The sequence below is a fragment of the Podarcis bocagei genome, assembly GCF_964188305.1.
Source record: "Podarcis bocagei genome assembly, chromosome: 13".
NCBI lineage: Eukaryota > Metazoa > Chordata > Lepidosauria > Squamata > Lacertidae > Podarcis > Podarcis bocagei.
The window spans coordinates 23,044,363-23,062,542 of NC_138138.1; the positions used below are offsets into that span (position 1 = coordinate 23,044,363).

The following is an 18,180-nucleotide window of genomic DNA, read 5'->3' on the forward strand; positions in this document are numbered from 1 at the left end:
GAGAGATTCCGGTAGGTAGCTGTGCTGGTCTGATGTATATATATATATATAATGTCCAGTAGCACCTTAGAGACCTTAGAGACCAACTAAGTTTGTTATTGGTATAAGCTTTCATGTGCATGCACGAAATCTGAAGAAGTGTGCATGCACACGAAAGCTTATACCAAGAACAAACTTAGTTGGTCTCTAAGGTGCTACTGGACAATTTTTTTATTTTTTATTATATATTCTTGGTAGAGTCTTTCTTCATCATCACATACCTTATTTTTAAAATGTTGATGTGGCAACCTTAAGCACACTTCATTTGTGGCCTTAACCATGAATTTTCCCCAAGTTAGTAAGGTTTCCCTTATTTTTTCTGCTGTTACTATTACGTTGGTAGTATTTCTCACAGCATTGACTGTTGCTGCGATGAGAGGCTAATGTGTGCAGGGATTAGGGGTGGGGGAAGCACAAGAGAGATCACTAGTGTTGCAGGAGTGCAACAAATTCTTAGTTTCCCTCTCCATCATGTTTTCCAGAAATTTTGGAAGAATCCAGTCTTATGGGGCTTAGGAGTCTTGTAGAATCTGTAAATGACATGAGGTAGATAGTCAGCACGGTTAAGGTTCAGACTCAACAGGGGCCTTCCTTCTCTGACTACCATTTACACAAATAAGACACATTCTTTGACAGGTAGGAAAGGGAGCCATGGGGCCATTCCATCCAGTTCAAGAAACCTGGATTTGCTAATGTGTGTACATTAAACAGGAAGCCATAGAACAAAGTTAAGGTGTGACAGGGTCATAATTCACGTGTCTAGCCTGTTCATATATATAGCAGTGGGGTTCAAGTGTTTTACTTTAACATTAAAAAGTGCATATTGGAGGGGGAGGTGCAGGGCTGGCCTGCCCATGAGGTGGACTGAAGCAGTTGCCTCAGGCGGCAGAAGCCCATGAGGCAGTGCCCCTGCAGGCACCCCACCTGCCACTGCAGGAATCACATGGCTGCAGCTTCTGGCAAGATGTTTTGAGAGTGCCACAAGATCTCTACAGAAACCACTGCTGCTGCTACACAACCCTGGTAAGCGAGGCAGGGGTGGGAGCACCTTCCTGTTTCACCTCAGGTGGCAAAACAGGATGGGCCACCCCTGGGGAAGTGCTCAGCCTGTTCTGTCCCATGCTTCACCTCCCCATTGTCAGTTTCTTCAATGACTTCCCTCCATAAGTGAGCTGGGAATTTAGAAAAAGTAGGTACAGTCAGATTCCCGGTGACTTTCTTTGGAAGTGTTATCTAAAAGTTTTCTCAGTGAGCATTGGGAGGGTGAAGCTCACTTGTTTTCCTGGAGATCTCACTCAGCTCCTAATGCGGCACATGCTGTTGGTGCTGTGTGCTACTTTGGTCTCATCTGTCCTAAAACCAATCCCTGTAACTCTAGCTATGGCATGGCTGTTTTTTGTAGTTCACAACAGTCGATGAGAAAATCATCAAGAGTAAATGGTATTAAAGGACTTGTGTACACGCCTCTTCTGCAGAGCAGCTGGCTCTGGGCACCTGGTCTGCTGAACTCTGACAACCCATGTGTAGAGTTGGAGAAAGACATCTCAGGGAAATGATGCTCAATTTGTAATGCAGCGGAACATTACAAGCTGGACAAATTTGTATATTGAAATAAGTAATCATGAATTTCAGCAACATCACATCGCAAGGGGAAACTATCTGAAGCATCTGAGAAGAACGAATGCACGGGTGTGTATGTGTTCTGACAGTACCCCCTCTCCCTTGGAAACCTTGTACTCTTAAATTAAGACACCACCACTACTTTGCATGTGAATGAGATGGCTGTGTGGGAAGAAACATGCCTGCCACTGTGCCATCCAGTTTAACATGTTGGCAGTCCTGGCTCAGTGACAACTGTGCCTCTGTTTGTTTACTTATTTAAATAAATGTGGTGCACAAGACAAAAACAGAACAAAACACAAAAGATGAATACAAGCATTTTCTTCTAGAATCAATGGAGACTGAGTACTAGGATGTTGTTGTTTTTTACACAGTCTACCCACAATCTAGATCTATTGAATATTTGTTTGCCCCTGAAAAGCAGTTTGTGGACAGCAGGATATAGAATCAATCTAGATTGAAAGCAGCATGTTGAGGATGAGCATGAAGAATTCTAGATTGAGAAAAACTACATTTTTGTGCTACAAATGGGTTGGTGTGTACGCAGCCAAAAGTACAATGAAATAGTTTATGCAGATACACAAGTGATATTCCATAAATAACTGGGTTACATATCAAAGAAAGTCTGAGGTTTTCAAACACCTATTTGCCACATCCACACTTTAAATATTTAGGTGTGCTCCCCCCCCCCCTTTTTAAAGACTTAGATGTACTCAAGGAGGGGTAGGGAAACCTGTACCCTGGAAATATTGCTGGACTATAGTGGAATGCAATTCTCATCATTCCTGGCCATTGGCCTTACTGGTAGGGACTGATGGGAGTTGGAATCCCAACAGCATAGCAAGGCCACAGGTTCCCCACCCCTGGTATACACTGGGGTGGAAATAAATTCTGAAAAGAAGGAATGCTCCAGGAATGGTGTGGAGTTGGAGAGATTTTCACATCTTGAGGCCTCAAGGGATGGGGGAAATATAATAACTGCATAATAGGAACCTTTACTTTCTAAGTTTTCGTGAGGAAGAATCTTGTAAGTAAGAAAAGGGAAAACTATGTTCAAGAAGATAATGTGGCAAGTCTTGCATGCATCAATTGCGCAAGTTCATCCCAAACAACATTCCTAATTCTGCCTGTCATTACCAGAGGTATACACCACCAGTGGTTGTATTACTAGTCTGGTTCCAGAGGTATAACAACTCTCCCTGCTCTACGTCACACAAATTGAGTGATGAAGTAAAAAAATATCACCACTGCTACTCCCTTGCCACTGGGATGTTTGGTTATGCATTAACAGCCATAGGGCTGGTGATAGAAAAATCCAAAATAGATAAATAAAATATGCTGCTTTTTCCCCACCCAACAAGTCTTTTAAGCCCAATGGGTGCCTGAAAAAGAAGGGAGAAAGGAAAGATTCTCCTTTAAAAATCATCTGGGGAATGGGAAAGTACTTTAAAGTACCTTATTTCAAGCAGAACGCCATCATAAAAGTAACAGGTTAATGATTTTTTGTTCAGCCTAGATATTAGAGGCCCCAATATTGATTGGTTGGTTTCCCTTGTCATTCTAACCTCTGATGGAACTGCATTTTTTTGACAGGGAGTGTAATAAAATGTACAGTTTCCAATTTGAGAGCCCTATAAATGTCATCTCGACATGCAGAGTTACAAATTCTTTGTGTGGCGTCAGCAGCAGCAGCAGCACTGGTGGCTGTCCCCATCTTTTGCAATGTACCAGGAGGTGCTTACGGAGGTTAGAGAGCTTGACTGGCACTTGCAGCTCTCCTCCTTGAGCAGAGAAACTTCAAAAAGAATGAAAAGTCCTTCATGCTGGAGCTAAAACCACTTTCTTCTAAAAATATAGCACTGACCTCGGCCAGAAAATTACTCATTCTCTTGAGTTTTTGCAGTGAATTGTTTATAAAAATCAAGGAAGCAGGGGACTGAAGCCTACCTAAATACCACAGCCTGTGCCCTTGCCTCTAATCCCAAATTTATTTCTTATTTATTTAAAATAACTATATCCTGGCTTTCCAATAAAATGTTTAAAATAGCTCACAAATCAGCATTAAAGTACAATAAAAGACACAGTAGCAGTAAGCAATAGCAGCTTGTAAAGAAGACACAGCAATAAGAATAGCTTAAATTCAAGGATTCGTATGCCAGGTGAGCTAGAATTAACAGCTAGGAAGGCCAAATGCCAGTCTTCAAAGAGGCCACCAGAAAGCTGGCAAAGTAGAGCACCCAAGGTAGGAAGTTCAGAGCCTATGTGTGACCTCAGTAAAGAACCTATTCTGCATCCATCCCAAATACATGGATGAATTCATCTTGAAGAAGGTTATCCTAGAGTCGAGGTGTACCTTCCCTCCACTTAGAGATTTAGGTTGTGAGGATTGAGGCTGTGGTTGCTCCCATTTGTGGAGCAAACAAGTGTGGCTCATCCACATTTCCATTTCTGCCGTGCCTAAAAGCATGGGTCCAAGTGGTTTTTGACTTGACACACTCTTTCTAGGCACACGTCCAAGCAGGTTTCTGCTTGCTCCACTCCTTTCCAAGGAAATCCCTGCTCATTAGTGATGGATTGGAACAACTTCCTCTGCCTTCATTCTACAAAGTATATACAGAGTAGTCTCTAAATTCAATGCTGATTGCCTCTTTTTATGCACAATATCGGCATTTCTGCACACTGTTCTGTTGGAGAACTGCATTGCAGAAAAAATAGATCTATAGCGAAGGGGGAGATGTTCACAAATAGCAAATGACAGTGAATATCATATGAAGCAGTACATATTAGCTGAATATGTGTGTATCCAGAAAATATCAACCAAAAAATGCACAGTGAACCTCATCAAGGCTAAATTTGGGGGGCAAACTAGGGCGGTGCCAGGCTTATTATGGAATTGGTACTGCTCATACACTCAAGAGTTTCACACCACCATCAAAATGTCAGTTTCCCTTTATCACAGTAAGCAAATGTACACATTACACATCTGTAGTTCCCAGTGCTGTGTAAACTCATCAGAATGTTTTCCGAGCTGCACCAAACCATACAGCAGATTGATATAGCTAAATATCTCTCTTCTGCAAGTCCTCCATGTTTGTTTGCTTTTTTAAAAACACACACCAAACAACTGCAACTGGATATTGCTCCCCACTCCAAAAAAGGAAGCCTCCAATTTTGCCTGTTGTAAAATATGATGACCAAGGGCTGGCCCAGAATTAAAAATAGTACAGGTGGGCAGGGTGGGGGTGATTGAGGAGAGGGACCAAAAATACAGCCCAGATACATTTGGTTAAGTTCTGCCCACTGCTGTGGATAGCAAGCAGTGGAATATGAATAACTATCCAAGACTGAAAAACAGAATGTGTGCAAGCTAATGTGTCAATCACACACCCATGAAAATTAGATCTAAGTAACCCATTTGTGATATAAAGCCCCCATCTGGAAGCACCATCTGCCTCAACTCTTGCGCACACCCAGTGTATAAAATACAGGTGTGCAGCAATTAATTTGCTGACTTTGGGCATGAACATCTATTCCTTCCTTCTAGGTAAATAAAACTTGGAATTGCTTTCTTCAAGAGGTCTCAGATGAGCACCAGGCTGTTGCCACATTTTCTCTGTTCAAAGAGTCCAGAATTCACTTGGTTTATATACTTTGAAATGAGACCAAAAGTAGTTGTTTATGAATACACCACCTTTGAGGTTTTGAGCAATTTTTGCTTTATTTTCAAAACTTTTTCAATCAGTGCCTACCAGATTCCCTCTGTTGTCAAATCATAACTGATAATCCATACGTTTTATGACTTTCAGAGTTCACTGGGACTGTTCAACCTGAAGTTCTTCATTTATGAGGTGTATTTCAAGAATCTCAGCATCTCTAACTTTCCCTCTTTTTCTGTGTGACAAACATGGCTGAAGATAGTATCTAAGAGCCAGCTCCAGCATTATACTATGCTAGTGCTTTTTAACAATACAGGATTGTTGTGAAATTAGACTTTTGAGCTATGTATACACACCATGCATGCAAAGTACGTTTAAAGTACAGTGCACGACTTCCTCTAAAGAAGCCTGGGAGCTGCAGTTTGTTATGGGTGGGAATTGTAGCTCTGTGAGAGAGTAAACGACAGTTCCCAGGATTTTTTTTGGCGGGGGGGGGGGGGAATCACATGCTTTAAAAGTGGTTTAAATGTGTGGTGTTTATGCAGCCTTGTTCTCTTTGAGATGTCCATGTTAGTTGAGACCCTGGGCCTGTCTCACTGGCACTTCCATTTCCTACGCTAGATTTTATTTCTTGCTGTTTTTACCATACAAATAGTGAAAGGATTGTGATGAATTCCCACAAGATTGGTTCAAGTGGGGGGGGGGCAAACCAGAATTTAAAATATTTGTTCTTCCCACAATCCCACATTTTCCTGACAGCGATGGCCCCTTCATTGACTTTAGAAGTAAGGGAAAAGATTCTAGTCCATGATTCTGGGAACAAGCTGGCATTTTATTCTCTTCTGGGGTGGTCAAGTGTTGCTTTTTTGTTTTTTACATGCTGAAGAAATATTTAATCAGTGAACTTACTATCATGGATGCAGTTGGATGCAGAGGAATGGTGGCTCCCTCCTAACACTTCTGTAGTGGGGGTGGAAATCTGAATTATGCAGGGAGGGGTGAAGAAGAAGAAGAAATCAGTTACTCCAGGAAGGTACTTTTGTGATTGACAGAAAGGTGTATCATAAGGGCCAGCCAATCAGCATTGTACATAGCCCTTTTGGTTGGAGACAGAAAGAACAGTGCAGTATTGCCTGGATTCACCTCACTGAAGTAGGGAGATTTACAGTTAGCTAACCTTAGATGGCTGCCTGCACAATCTAGTGAATATCATTTGTATGTTTTGCTCCAATATGTTTTTGGTGTGCTTATATATACCTGTGATTGAAACACTGAATGGCCCGTATCTCTCGAGATAAATCACTGAGCATCATGCTTTCCTCATTCAACTTAAAAGGTATACACACATGCACATGCACGCATGCACACACACACACGGCTCTAGGTTTCTCCCTCCTCCAGCAATCAGGAACTAATGGGGTTAATCTTTCCAATTTTCACTATTTAGGGCTGGGATTCAGTCACGTGCCAACAGATTCAGGTTGCTCAATAAACAGGTACATGGGAAGGGACCACAGAAAAGAATTTTCCTGTTGTTACACACCACCCCCAGTCTCTGCCAAGCAGTAGCAAGATTCCAGGGAGGTTCCAGGTGCTCACCCAGGGTTGTGGTTCCGTTGAAAAATCAAGGCATAGTGGAGACTGCAGTGTCTTAGAAATATGGTTTATTCACACATATGTACACCTTAGTTTATTGAGAGAGAGTTCACAGCATTTACAGCCAAGAGGGCCTTGTTCTAAAAAAGTTCCCACTCAACATCACTGAATACAGCCTTCTTGAGGTTCTGTGGCCTAGCTGCTCACCCACAATAGGCTGCTGTATACAGCAGATTCTTTTCCAGAAAGAAACCTGTTTCTGCAACTGAAATACTAGTCAATAGGTCATCTGTAAGTATCCATCATCAGTATATTAGGTACCTGTTTCCATCTATCAACAGTTCTTTCACATACCAGGTTAGCGGTATCCTGTGTACACATACACACAGAGAGGGGGGGAGAGTTGGGGGGTCTCTGAGTGAAACCTTCAGTTAGGTTATTTGTGAGTTACCATTTCAATTCACACTGTATGAAATCTGACTTTAGAGAGTCCTTTTTAAGGCTTAGTCATTTCTCCTGAATGTCATATTGTAAGGTCTGAAATCTTGGATAAAAAGCTGATTTGTGAACACTGATGATCTTTTCAGAGAGATAGCCACATACTAATGGCTTATAATAAACCACTGATCTATAACATCATCCTGGATTTATTGTGTTATCAGGTTTTGAACAGGTAATAGGAAGGGCTTCCTGCTTTTGAATCCAGTATTCTTTATGCAGCCTTGTCACTTACTTATATTTTGAGAGGTAGGATTCAGGAAACAAGATCGATATTTTTTTATTGCTTTTTGCTGATAATGTTTTGTCTTTAATCAGAGTTCTTATCCATATCTCTTCCGCATCCCAAAGGTTTAGAAAAGTAGGTACTGAAAAGGTAGCTGAATTCAGCAGTTTTCAGAAAGTCTACAAAAAGGCAAAAAAGTGTTGTCAACAGAGAAAAGTTATTGTTAAAAAAAAAGAGGCAGGATCTCTCTCTAGCTCACCCTTCTTGGATAAAACATACTAAACCCTTCATCAGGGTAAAAATCAATTTCAGTGAGTTGAGACCTGAAATTTCACAGCTAGAGAATATTCTGCTAATTTAAGGAAATTGAGCAGCTCTCCTAGAGTGGGAACATAATCTCTAGTACTTCTTAAATGTGTATTGCCTAGGAAATATTACTTCCTGATTCGAAATGCTTGGCTAGCTACTTAGAGGTGAGTAAAGGTACTCCTCACATGCTCCACGGGGCTGTCAACCTTATTAGAACTCCATGTGTTCAATGGCCAAGTCCTGGAATTGAAAATAAGTTTTGGGATTAAGCCCTGAAAGGGTTTTTATATTTTATAGGTTATTAAGAACTCTGTAGCATTTCATTCTGCTGGAAACTCCCTGATTTAACAAATGATTCTGGCATTAGTGTGTAGAATTTGGTTTGAAAAGTGCTACAACAATCTCCTTGAGGAAAGGGACACAAGTGTCTTCCCAGGGACTTGAGATTTCCACTAAGAACCTCAAATGAATGGATCGTTCTATTTCTGCTCCGTGTCTGTTTTGAATATTTTTATTCTATCCTGTTCATGTTTTTTTGTTTTTAAATCAGCACCAAAATATGCTTTTGGATAATCAAATACATAATTTTAAACATATTTTCTGTCAAAATACACATTTATAAACCTGATTCTATCAAAAAATATGCTTTTTGATCTTGTTTTGAGACAAGAACTACATCAGAAACTTGGGAGAAGTGCAACATAGGAAGGGAGGAAGGATAATTCATCTGAGAGTTTTGGATCAAGCCACTTTATAATGGAATTTGCAAAGAATGAATACTGCTAGCACCCCTATTATCAGACAAGAATCTCACTCAATGAGTTCTATTTGTCTGAATACTCACACCACAGAGCCTTCTTTATACATAGGAAGGAATGGAGTTATGCAAATCAGTTGTTACAGCTGAATTTACCAAAGCTGGAATAAATACTAGGAGTCAGGATTTCTGGTTTTGACTGATCAATAGAGTAGTACCACCTACTTGCTGTAAGCCTGTTCTGTTGGGTTGACTAGTACTCAATGTTTGTATTGTGTGGGCTACATTAATTTAAAATGTTAAGAGTGATCTCTGTATACACAACCATGAGCCCCTTCAGATGTCCTTTTTATTGTTAATTCATTATAATCTGTGCTCTTGATGGTATTGGGGTAGTTATACGTGACCCCATGTTCAATACTATTTGCACCCACAAAATTATCTGGGTGGTTGTAATGCTTCATGAATAGTCGGTGCATGGGCTGTAGTTTCCTGCTGAAACCCTGCAGCTTTTTGCACTACTAATGTTCTGATTGGGGAGGGGGGGTCCTCCTCTGTTGCATTGTAGTGCTAAGGTGCCTTGGAAATGTGCCAAATTAAATTCACTTCTTTGTGATGTAGCCAGTCCCTCATACTTCCTGTTGATGGTATCACCATCCTTGTGGGTTTTTGTGTGGAAGTGAGCAAAGGTTTAATGCAGCAATCACAGCCTGAACATAAAAATCCTTAGAAGTGTAAAAATGAAAATATGGTGGCATAATGCCATGGTGCAAATAGCTTACACACAGAGGAGTAGCCTGTACTGTTTTGCCTTTGCACATACTTCTTGTTGATGTCATATACTGGCATTCCTGTGTAAGCATGGTTTCACCAAGCAATTGCAGCCTAAATATAAAAAGTAACAATTGTACAAATGAAAACAGTGTTATGAGCTTGTGGAAGCCAGACTCTTTTAATCCCTGGATTCGGGAAGTGCTAAAATCTAATCAAGCCTTCTGGTCCCTGGATCCAGCAACTGTTAAGAGCTAATCAAACCAGGCTAGTTTACTGAACCCCTGGATCCAGCAAGTGTTAATATATGTCAGGGGTGCTGTCAACAGCTTGCTGGCTAACTGCCTAGTGAAATCAGAGATGCAGAGAGCTTCTTTCGGTTCTTTTATTTTAATCCACAGAAACACAGGGAAACATGAAATGTGCACCCTCAAGCTTGAGCCAAAGCTGCTCAGAGTGCCGCTCCAACCCCCTGGCAGTTACTTCTTAACCCTCAGACCCCTCTTGCTGCCTACAGTGGCTGCTAAGGGAATCCCTCTGTCTCCGTTTGGCTTTCTGCTCTGAGACACGAAGGGCATGTCTGGTCCTAGTGGAAGGAGGTGGTTCTAACATACTCTCCAGAGACAGCGTATCACTTGGTTCAGTACTGTTTCTAACACATCTGACTCCTGTCTCTGTTCAGGGCTGGTGCACCTGCTATCTTGCTCCTGTTCTTCATCACCCATTATTTCCCAGCTCCTTTCTTCTTCTGGGGTGTGTTCCGTCTCAAACCACCATGATTCCAGGTCCATACTCTCTCCCCCTTCCTTCTCTCTGGAAGGCTCTTGGGGTGGTGGTCTCCACCACTCCTCCTCATCTGCCCAGTTCCTGACAATATATAAGGCAGACTTGCTTCCTCATGAGGTGATTGCCTGGGGGGTGGGCCACTAAGAGAAGAAAGGAAAGGAGGCTCTGAACCTGCTGGCAAATGAACGGAGCCCCTCATTCAACTCTTAGATAGCTAGAAGGACAAAGCCGTAGTTTAGAGTTGAAAGAGGAGTGAGATGTGAACCAGAAGAAAAGCAACAAGCTGCAGAAAGAGTCAGAGCATGATATTTGATTTCTGTCTAAATCTAAGACTGCAGCTATGGGAGAAACATGACCCTTTTGAGGTGTTAATGCTGTGAACCCCTCCATCATAGGCTCGGGTTGTATACATGTGCAAATAAGCCATATATCATAAAGACACCAGAGTCTCCACTGTGCCTTATTTACAAAAGGAAACATGAATCCTGGGTAAGTGCATGGAATCCCTAGAATCTTGCACCACTTGGAGCTTGGAGTGGTGTGTAACAATATGGCAGCAGAGCACAGCTTACTAGTGCCTTGTTCTTGAGAGGGATGGGGGAGAAGCTGGGAATGGCAGGAATATAGGCAGTGGAATAGGTAGAGTTCAAAGGCGGAGTTAAAGTGTGGAAATGCAGGAGCATTGGGGAAGCCCTGTAGAGCAACTGATACTGTGGGATGGTGTGTTAACGGTCCAGTATAAAACCAACAACATGTTGCTTCATACACCCACAATAAAACTGTAGTCTGGATGAGATCCATACTCCATATTACTGATATTTTTTCAAACACATCTGAAATGAAAGCTCCAGTCTGAGGCACATAGAGGCTGGCTGTGATTAGTTAGTGGTAAGGGATCTCCCATTACAAAATGCATGACATTTGTCAAGACTCAGGCTTAGTACTTCTCATTTTAGAGATTTTCCACTGCCATTGATTTTATAAGAGATTTCTGTGGAACTTTTCTTACACCAACAGAAACTGATCTGACACAAGATATTGCCTTAGATATTTTGGTACCTTCCAGGAGTTAATAGTGAGCAGAGGGAAGGGAACTATCCTAATCTTACAGTGCTTCCCTGTGGCAACACTTTGGAACTGCATCCTTCAGCTTTGGAATTGCCTCATTTTCAATCCATTGAGAGGTTCCTGGCAAAGAAGGCTGCTTTGAGCAGACTAGCGAGGCCTCAGTGAGGCAGTGCCCTTAACTTCCAACAGCACCATGAGCTGATTGGATACACCAGTGTTTCTTGCCAGTGTGGTAAACCTGTCTCTTAGGTGTAGCACTTCAGACTGCAGATGGAGGTTCACATAATTGAAGTCTATTCCATTAGAAAAAACTAGGATGCTAGAAAGAGGGTTTCTTACTTGCCCTTCTTCCTAGCATGCTAGTTTTCTATGGGTAGGAAAGCACCGCTCCCCCCCCCCAAACATTTTGTCATGTGATCCCCAAGCTACAGCCTGAAATGGTCCTGTCCATTCAACAAGAACTAGACCAGAGCAAGTGAAATGAGAGAGAGAGAGATTGTACCTTTGTCCATCCATGTACTGACCTTGTGCTAGTCTCCTTATAAGTCAGTCAGGTTTTTGCCCGGGAGCCCCTTCCCAACAACCGTAAATATGCCAAAGGAGCCAATGGAAGTACTTGATTTCCTACAGATGTGTTTTTAAAGACCTGAAACGCAGCCCTGGTGTCAGGTTGGGAAGGCGCAGGATATTTATGATACAACAGCTCTCCCCCTATGGCTCTAATTGAATTCGAGTACATCTTCTGGGCAAAAAAGAGAAAAGAAATGTAGCATTTACTCCTACCTACCTTCAGGATTAACGTTTCTGGAACTCCCTTCCCCTGAAGAATTGGTCAAACCCAAGCATTTTTCTAAAGCGCATGGATTTCGTTAAGGCTAGCCATATTCAGAATAATATTTGAGGTGAAAGGACCTCTATAGTCAAACTGAATTCTACTCTTTAAGAATCTTGGCAGTAGCAAAAATAAATGCAAAATTAGCATGGCAATAAGATCACAACGTAATTAAAACCCAGAGGAAATCCACCCAGTGCCAGCCTTGCTGGAGCCATTAAAAATCAACCTGATTCCTACAAAAGAGCAAAGGCTGCATGAACTTTTTGCAGGATTAACAAACTTGACAGCCAAAATAAGGAACCAGAATGACAGACAAACGAGGGACTAGTGGGAATGCTTTGGGGTGTATTTAAAAATATATGATACTAAAAATCAGTTTTCAAGTAGGGGTAACTTTATGAGCAACAGTTAATTGCAACGAATGAATGCAAGAGGAAAAATAGGGTGGACAAAGTAATTGATATACAGCAAGAACAAAGTTTATCTAGAATGCCTCAGAGTGTTGGGTTGGGAAGTCTGCACAGAAACATTGTATGATAGGAAAAGTTGATGTGTAATCAGAAAACTGGAAAAGCATAAAGAGAGAGAGAGAGAGAGAGAGAATGAAACACACATACACACACACCAACCCAATTCTCCTGAAAGAGATTCAATCAAAGCATGAGAATTCAACATTAGTAAAGAAGCTACCAATTCTGTATTGATTGATTTAGTGCCAAGAGCATGGTAGGTGTTACAGAGGAGACACATTTTACTCCTTGCCAAGACATTACTTGCCTATAAGTTCTGTGGCATGTTGTTGGCACCCATCGACCTTGGGAAGACAATATTTGAAATATTATTCTGAATGACTTGGATTACATCAGAATACATTTCTTTTGGTAGCTGAAGCAAAGAGGCCAATCTAGATTAAGAGGACCTGTCACAATTAACCCTCAGCGAGTTAATCATGACTGCCACTCTTCTTCATATATCTGCCCTTGTTCTTATGCGGTAGGAGTCATTTCATGTCACAGCTTTTGTGTGCCAACCAGAGCCTGTGACACACAGTGTTCCTGTTATTTGTAAGACGTTTCTACAATTTGATATTTGTCTCAAGGCCTCTGAGATCACATTTGCAATATTATTTCTATCAAGACAATGGGGGAACCTCCTTTTCTTGTTGCAAGCGATACAGGTTCCCAGACCAATCACAGCCAGTTTCTGAAGAGAAAATGAGTGTTTGGCAGGTTAACGTTGGTGAGGCTGTCTGCACTGGTGATCTTATCTTGGCAGGAAATGCCAAGGATATGACATAAACAGCCAAGATGGAAGTTGTTTCCTTCTCTTGGCAACCAACGGTAGTCTGGGGCATGCTGCCATATATAAGCAAGGTGCCACAGATACAGGACTGTTAGGTCAGTATCTTTGTTCTGATGGTTAGTTTAGTATTATTTCAGGCCCACTTTGTAAATCTGCCTAAAGTGATAGTTTCTTTCCTGATGCAAGTGACAAATTAAGTGATAAATTGTCAGTCACCATGGATCCAAGGTAACATAATTTATTAACTACCTCAGGAGAAGTATTGTCAAAGTTTATCATAGACTGCTGTATAATGCCTTGCCCTTTGGCTGGTATCCTTAATTCTGATCAGCAGGGAGAACGTGGAGCGTGCATGAGTATGATGGTTCTTGCAGTTTTGTAACTGGCTTGGCTCGTGGCCAAATTGTGTGGCAGCAATCTTCCTTAGTTAGCAGCCTATTTAAGATGTGTCACTGCCCCCCACAGCTCCCGTTAGCTTTTAGGTGAGCAGATTTGGACAACATGCCTTATTTAAACCAGTCCTCTTTAACAGCAGTCAGAAGGGTTGACAGGCTTGGACTCTTTCAGCCTATGCCATACCAGGCCCAGGGGATGCTATGACAAGAGAGAAACGCAAGGGAGAAACTTGCTAAGAGGAAGGCACGCTTGGCAAATCCACACTGTGATCAACGCCCACCTGGAAACCAATGTCCCCACTGTAGAAGGACGTGTGGATCCAGAATTGGTCTCCACAGTCACTTACGGACTCATTGTTAAAACCGTGTTTATGGAAGACAATCTTACTCGGCTACGAGTGATCGCCAAAGAAGAGGAAGAAGAATGACAAGAGACTTGGCTGCTGAAGGGCCAGAACCTATGCTAAACTGGGAAATACTCTGGGCAATTTATGCTCTTGGGCAGCCATGTTGAAATGGTTATATATGAAGCAATTACAATGTTCAAATGGGGAACCGGAGCAACCTGTGTGCATCTCTGTCTCTCTCCTCTGTTTCCCTTCTCTCCTCCCTTGAGGGCTGCAGGGTGAAGGCTGAAAGTTGAAGAGTCCAAGCCCATCAACCTTTTCTCTCAGCTTGTAATGGTAAATGAAAATATTTGGATAAGCTGAGATACGAGGCCATCTTTATTTACAAACTGGGGACCTGCTGGCCCACACATCAAAAGCCCTCCTCTTTTCATTCAGTGTTGCCTTCACCACTCCTCTTGTCTTTCAAGCAGCTGAAGACATTATTTGATGTTCCACTTTGCCTTGTTTACATTAATTAAGGTGGTCAAATCCATCATGTGTGACTTTTTGTCTCTCTCTCTCCCCTCCCCGATCTACTCACCCAGAAGAGGCAGAAATGGTTCAGACAGAAGTGTTGGGGGATAGAAATGAGAGCTGGAAAAAGACACACCTCCTGCAGGTGTTGGCTGCCCTTTCCTCAAGCCCTGCTGCCCTTTTTTTTGTTCACTGGAAGATAAGAGGTACACTTTTTCTCCAGAGTCATGTAAGCAGGCTGTGAGTCTCTTGATAATCCTTTAGAAATACCGTGATGAATGATGTCCTTGTCAGCAAAAAGATGAGAAAAGGGGGTTTGCTTGCAGCCATCTGAGGAGGATGAAAATAAGCAATTAATACAACACTTTTTGAGTAGTCAAAGTGCTTGACATACATTACATCTGTAATCCTTACAACAGGCAGTATTTTCTCCATTTTGCAGCTGGTTTAGAGGCTGTGAAATTGTAGTTGCCTTGGGCCATTTAGTGGGGCCTTGGCAGAGCTAGGATGCAGAGACCTCCTGTTTCAAAGCTCACTCTCTTAGCTAGTATACTACTCTGGCTGTCAATGACAAGTTTCAGAAGAATTTGAATCAGGTTGGCTGCATCTTCTGCTATTCATGGGCCAACTGGGAACTTGCTCCCTGCTCTGGGCACTGGGCATTTCTTAGCTGTGAGAGTCAGCATTGTCCAGGTCTTAGAATGATAGATTCATGTTCAGTGCCCATGGAAGACTGCTTCCCAGCATTATAGCAAGAACTAACAAGTAGATCCATAGGTGAGGACCAAACAACACATGACATGTCATTTTTCTCTCAAAAGAGCCGGCATGGAGATATGCAGGTTCAGCCAGTTAGGAACCATGGTATGTGGTCCTTTAACCTTCTGCCTCCTGCTGTGGTCAGAATTGGGGTCCCCAATAAGAGCATTTCATCCCATGCACATGACATGCCTGTCTCTCCCGATTTGGAATAGAAGCTTGTGAGGGTGGAGATTAAAGTCCCCTTCCCCCAACATCACTGTCCTGATCCAGCTCTCCCACAACCCACACTGGTTCTTTGAAAGAAAAATCTCAGGGTCTGGGTTGTGCCTTTGCTGTAACATTTGAAGGATAACAGAGACAATATACAAACAAAAGGTATATGTAACAGTTTGAGCCTCCCAGTTTTATTTTTTGATAGTATCATAGAAACACACAAAGTACAACTACTTGTCAGTGCTTGGCTATAATTCTAAAGCCATTTTCAGACAATACTTGATTTCTCAGGTTTGAGTTATACAGGGGCAGAAGCCTAGAAGTTATGCATCTTTCCCCCTTCCGGGTATGCATTTTTCATGAATAGGGTATTCACAAGGAAGTACACTGCTCTTGAGGATGACTTCAGCTCTCATTTAGTTTGGCTAAACATTGATGTTGAGGTGTGGGAAATGTGACTTCTGGTTCAAATCAAATCCCTGGATTCAAGGACAATACACAAATCCCCAAAACCATGCTGGAAATTGGACTGGAACCCACCCCAAGGGCCAGTCAAGAGAATACTCTGGAAGCACTCCATACAAGGTTCCTCCTGGAATTCCAGGGCTTGTGATGGGGGGACCCTGCTTTCTCCTCCAACTCTTCAGTCATTGAGCAGTCTGGGTCATGATCCGAGAAATCAATGCTGGGAATGATATCAACCTTCAAAACAGGGATGAAATGAAGATGGTACAGTATTCTTCTAGAATTGTTGATACATTTGTACGTTTATAATACCAAAGACAAATCCAACAGCAGCCATCAAATTTAGCTCTTGCTCTGCAACAATCCTGAATTCTCATGTACTTGTTTAGTCGTTTAGTTGTGTCCGACTCTTCGTGACCCCATGGACCAGAGCACACCAGGCTCTCCTGTCTTCCACTGCCTCCCGCAATTTGGTCAAACTCATGCTGGTAGCTTTTCGAGAACACTGTCCAACCATCTCATCCTCTGTCGTCCCCTTCTCCTTGTGCCCTCAATCTTTCCCAACATCAGGGTCTTTTCCAGGGAGTCTTCTCTTCTCATGAGGTAGCCAAAGTACTGGAGCCTCAACTTCAGGATCTGTCCTTCCAGTGAGCATTCAGGGCTGATTTCATGTACAGTGGTACCTCTGGTTACATACGCTTCAGGTTACATATGCTTCAGGTTACAGACTCCGCTAACCCAGAAATAGTGCTTCAGGTTAAGAACTTTGCTTCAGGATGAGAACAGAAATCAGGCTCTGGCAGGGTGGCAGCAGCAGGAGGCCCCATTAGCTACAGTGGTGCTTCAGGTTAAGAACAGTTTCAGGTTAAGTACGGACCTCCGGAACGAATTAAGTACTTAACCTGAGGTACCACTGTACTTATAAATGACCAATTCAGGTCCAGGTCTATCAACTGGATGCTAGCAGTGCTCACAAGATGGGAAAAGTGGCTGGAGGGGTCCTTAATGAAATCTGCAAGCCCCACAGATCCCCTAAGTTTTTTGCTAAATCATGCCCACCAAATACACATACGAGCACACACAACATATTGCCATGTTGAGAGAGAGAGTTGGTGGGGAAGGTGAAGCATCAAATCCTAAGCCCTACCAGGCTCTCACCAGCTGAGTGGAAGATGAAGAGAGGATTTTTTTCTTGTCAGTATTCTAGTCCCAGGGCTGATGTGCTCTCCTACCCCCATTCTGAGGACATGCTTCTGAGAAGAGAAGGGCTTTGGATCTAGTGGATACAAAACCTCCACTGCATTTTCCCTTTCTGTCCTCTCAATTTCCAGAGCTTCAATGACAGGGAGGCACCAGTAATGGTACCTTTTTCCCACTCTGCCTGGGGTGGGGACTTCTAAAGATGGATCTCCTACTCCTCCTGTTGAGAAGGTGTTCCGCAATATTCTTCGTGGCCATAGGATGGCATGCCAGAGACCATAGGATTGTACCCTTAATCTTACTTTAGAGTTAGAAAACTGCTTCACAAAATCAAGTCATTTGAGTTTTATGGATGACCTCTACTTAGTTGACTAGAAATGCCATGATGCATCTGCAGCAGCACAACAAGACGCCTTCATCTGTCCCAGCTGTAACAAAACATGTCTCTCCTGTATCAGTCTCTACAGCCACAGCAGGTACTGTAACCTTTCAACAGTTTGACTTCACTCCCAAAGGCTCACTCCTCCATGGTCTCTTGAGATGGACAGATGCCAATTATTAGTTGACTAGAATTTTGTGATTAAGGCTTGTTCTGAAACAGCACCCCATCAACAGTTAGAACTGAGCTTGTCATTCATAAAGGGTTCCAAGATTCTGACAGAGCAAGAATTGAATTAATGTGATTGCATGCCTGGTTCTTATCATAGTCATCTTCATTATTATGCTTGGCAGGGGCTTGGCAGGGGGTTGGACTCGATGGCCCTTGTGGTCTCTTCCAACTCTATGATTCTATGATTCTATGATTATAAAGAAATGTTT

General features: G+C 42.4%; 1 protein-coding gene and 1 long non-coding RNA gene across 10 annotated transcripts in view; one reads left to right on the top strand and one right to left on the bottom strand.

Moving 5' to 3' along the window:
* SKAP1 (src kinase associated phosphoprotein 1) overlaps positions 1-18,180 on the top strand; it is a 354,748-nt gene that overhangs the window by 198,721 nt on the left and 137,847 nt on the right. The window lies entirely within an intron of this gene.
* The window catches only part of LOC308571441, a 38,148-nt gene that overhangs the window by 1,966 nt on the left and 18,002 nt on the right, over positions 1-18,180 (bottom strand). Inside the window, exons 2-4 of the long non-coding RNA XR_014001436.1 lie at positions 14,858-15,051; positions 7,645-8,184; positions 6,225-6,294 (exon numbers count right to left, since the gene is read on the bottom strand). This is a non-coding gene — a long non-coding RNA (uncharacterized lncRNA). The remainder of the gene's footprint in view (positions 1-6,224; positions 6,295-7,644; positions 8,185-14,857; positions 15,052-18,180) is intronic.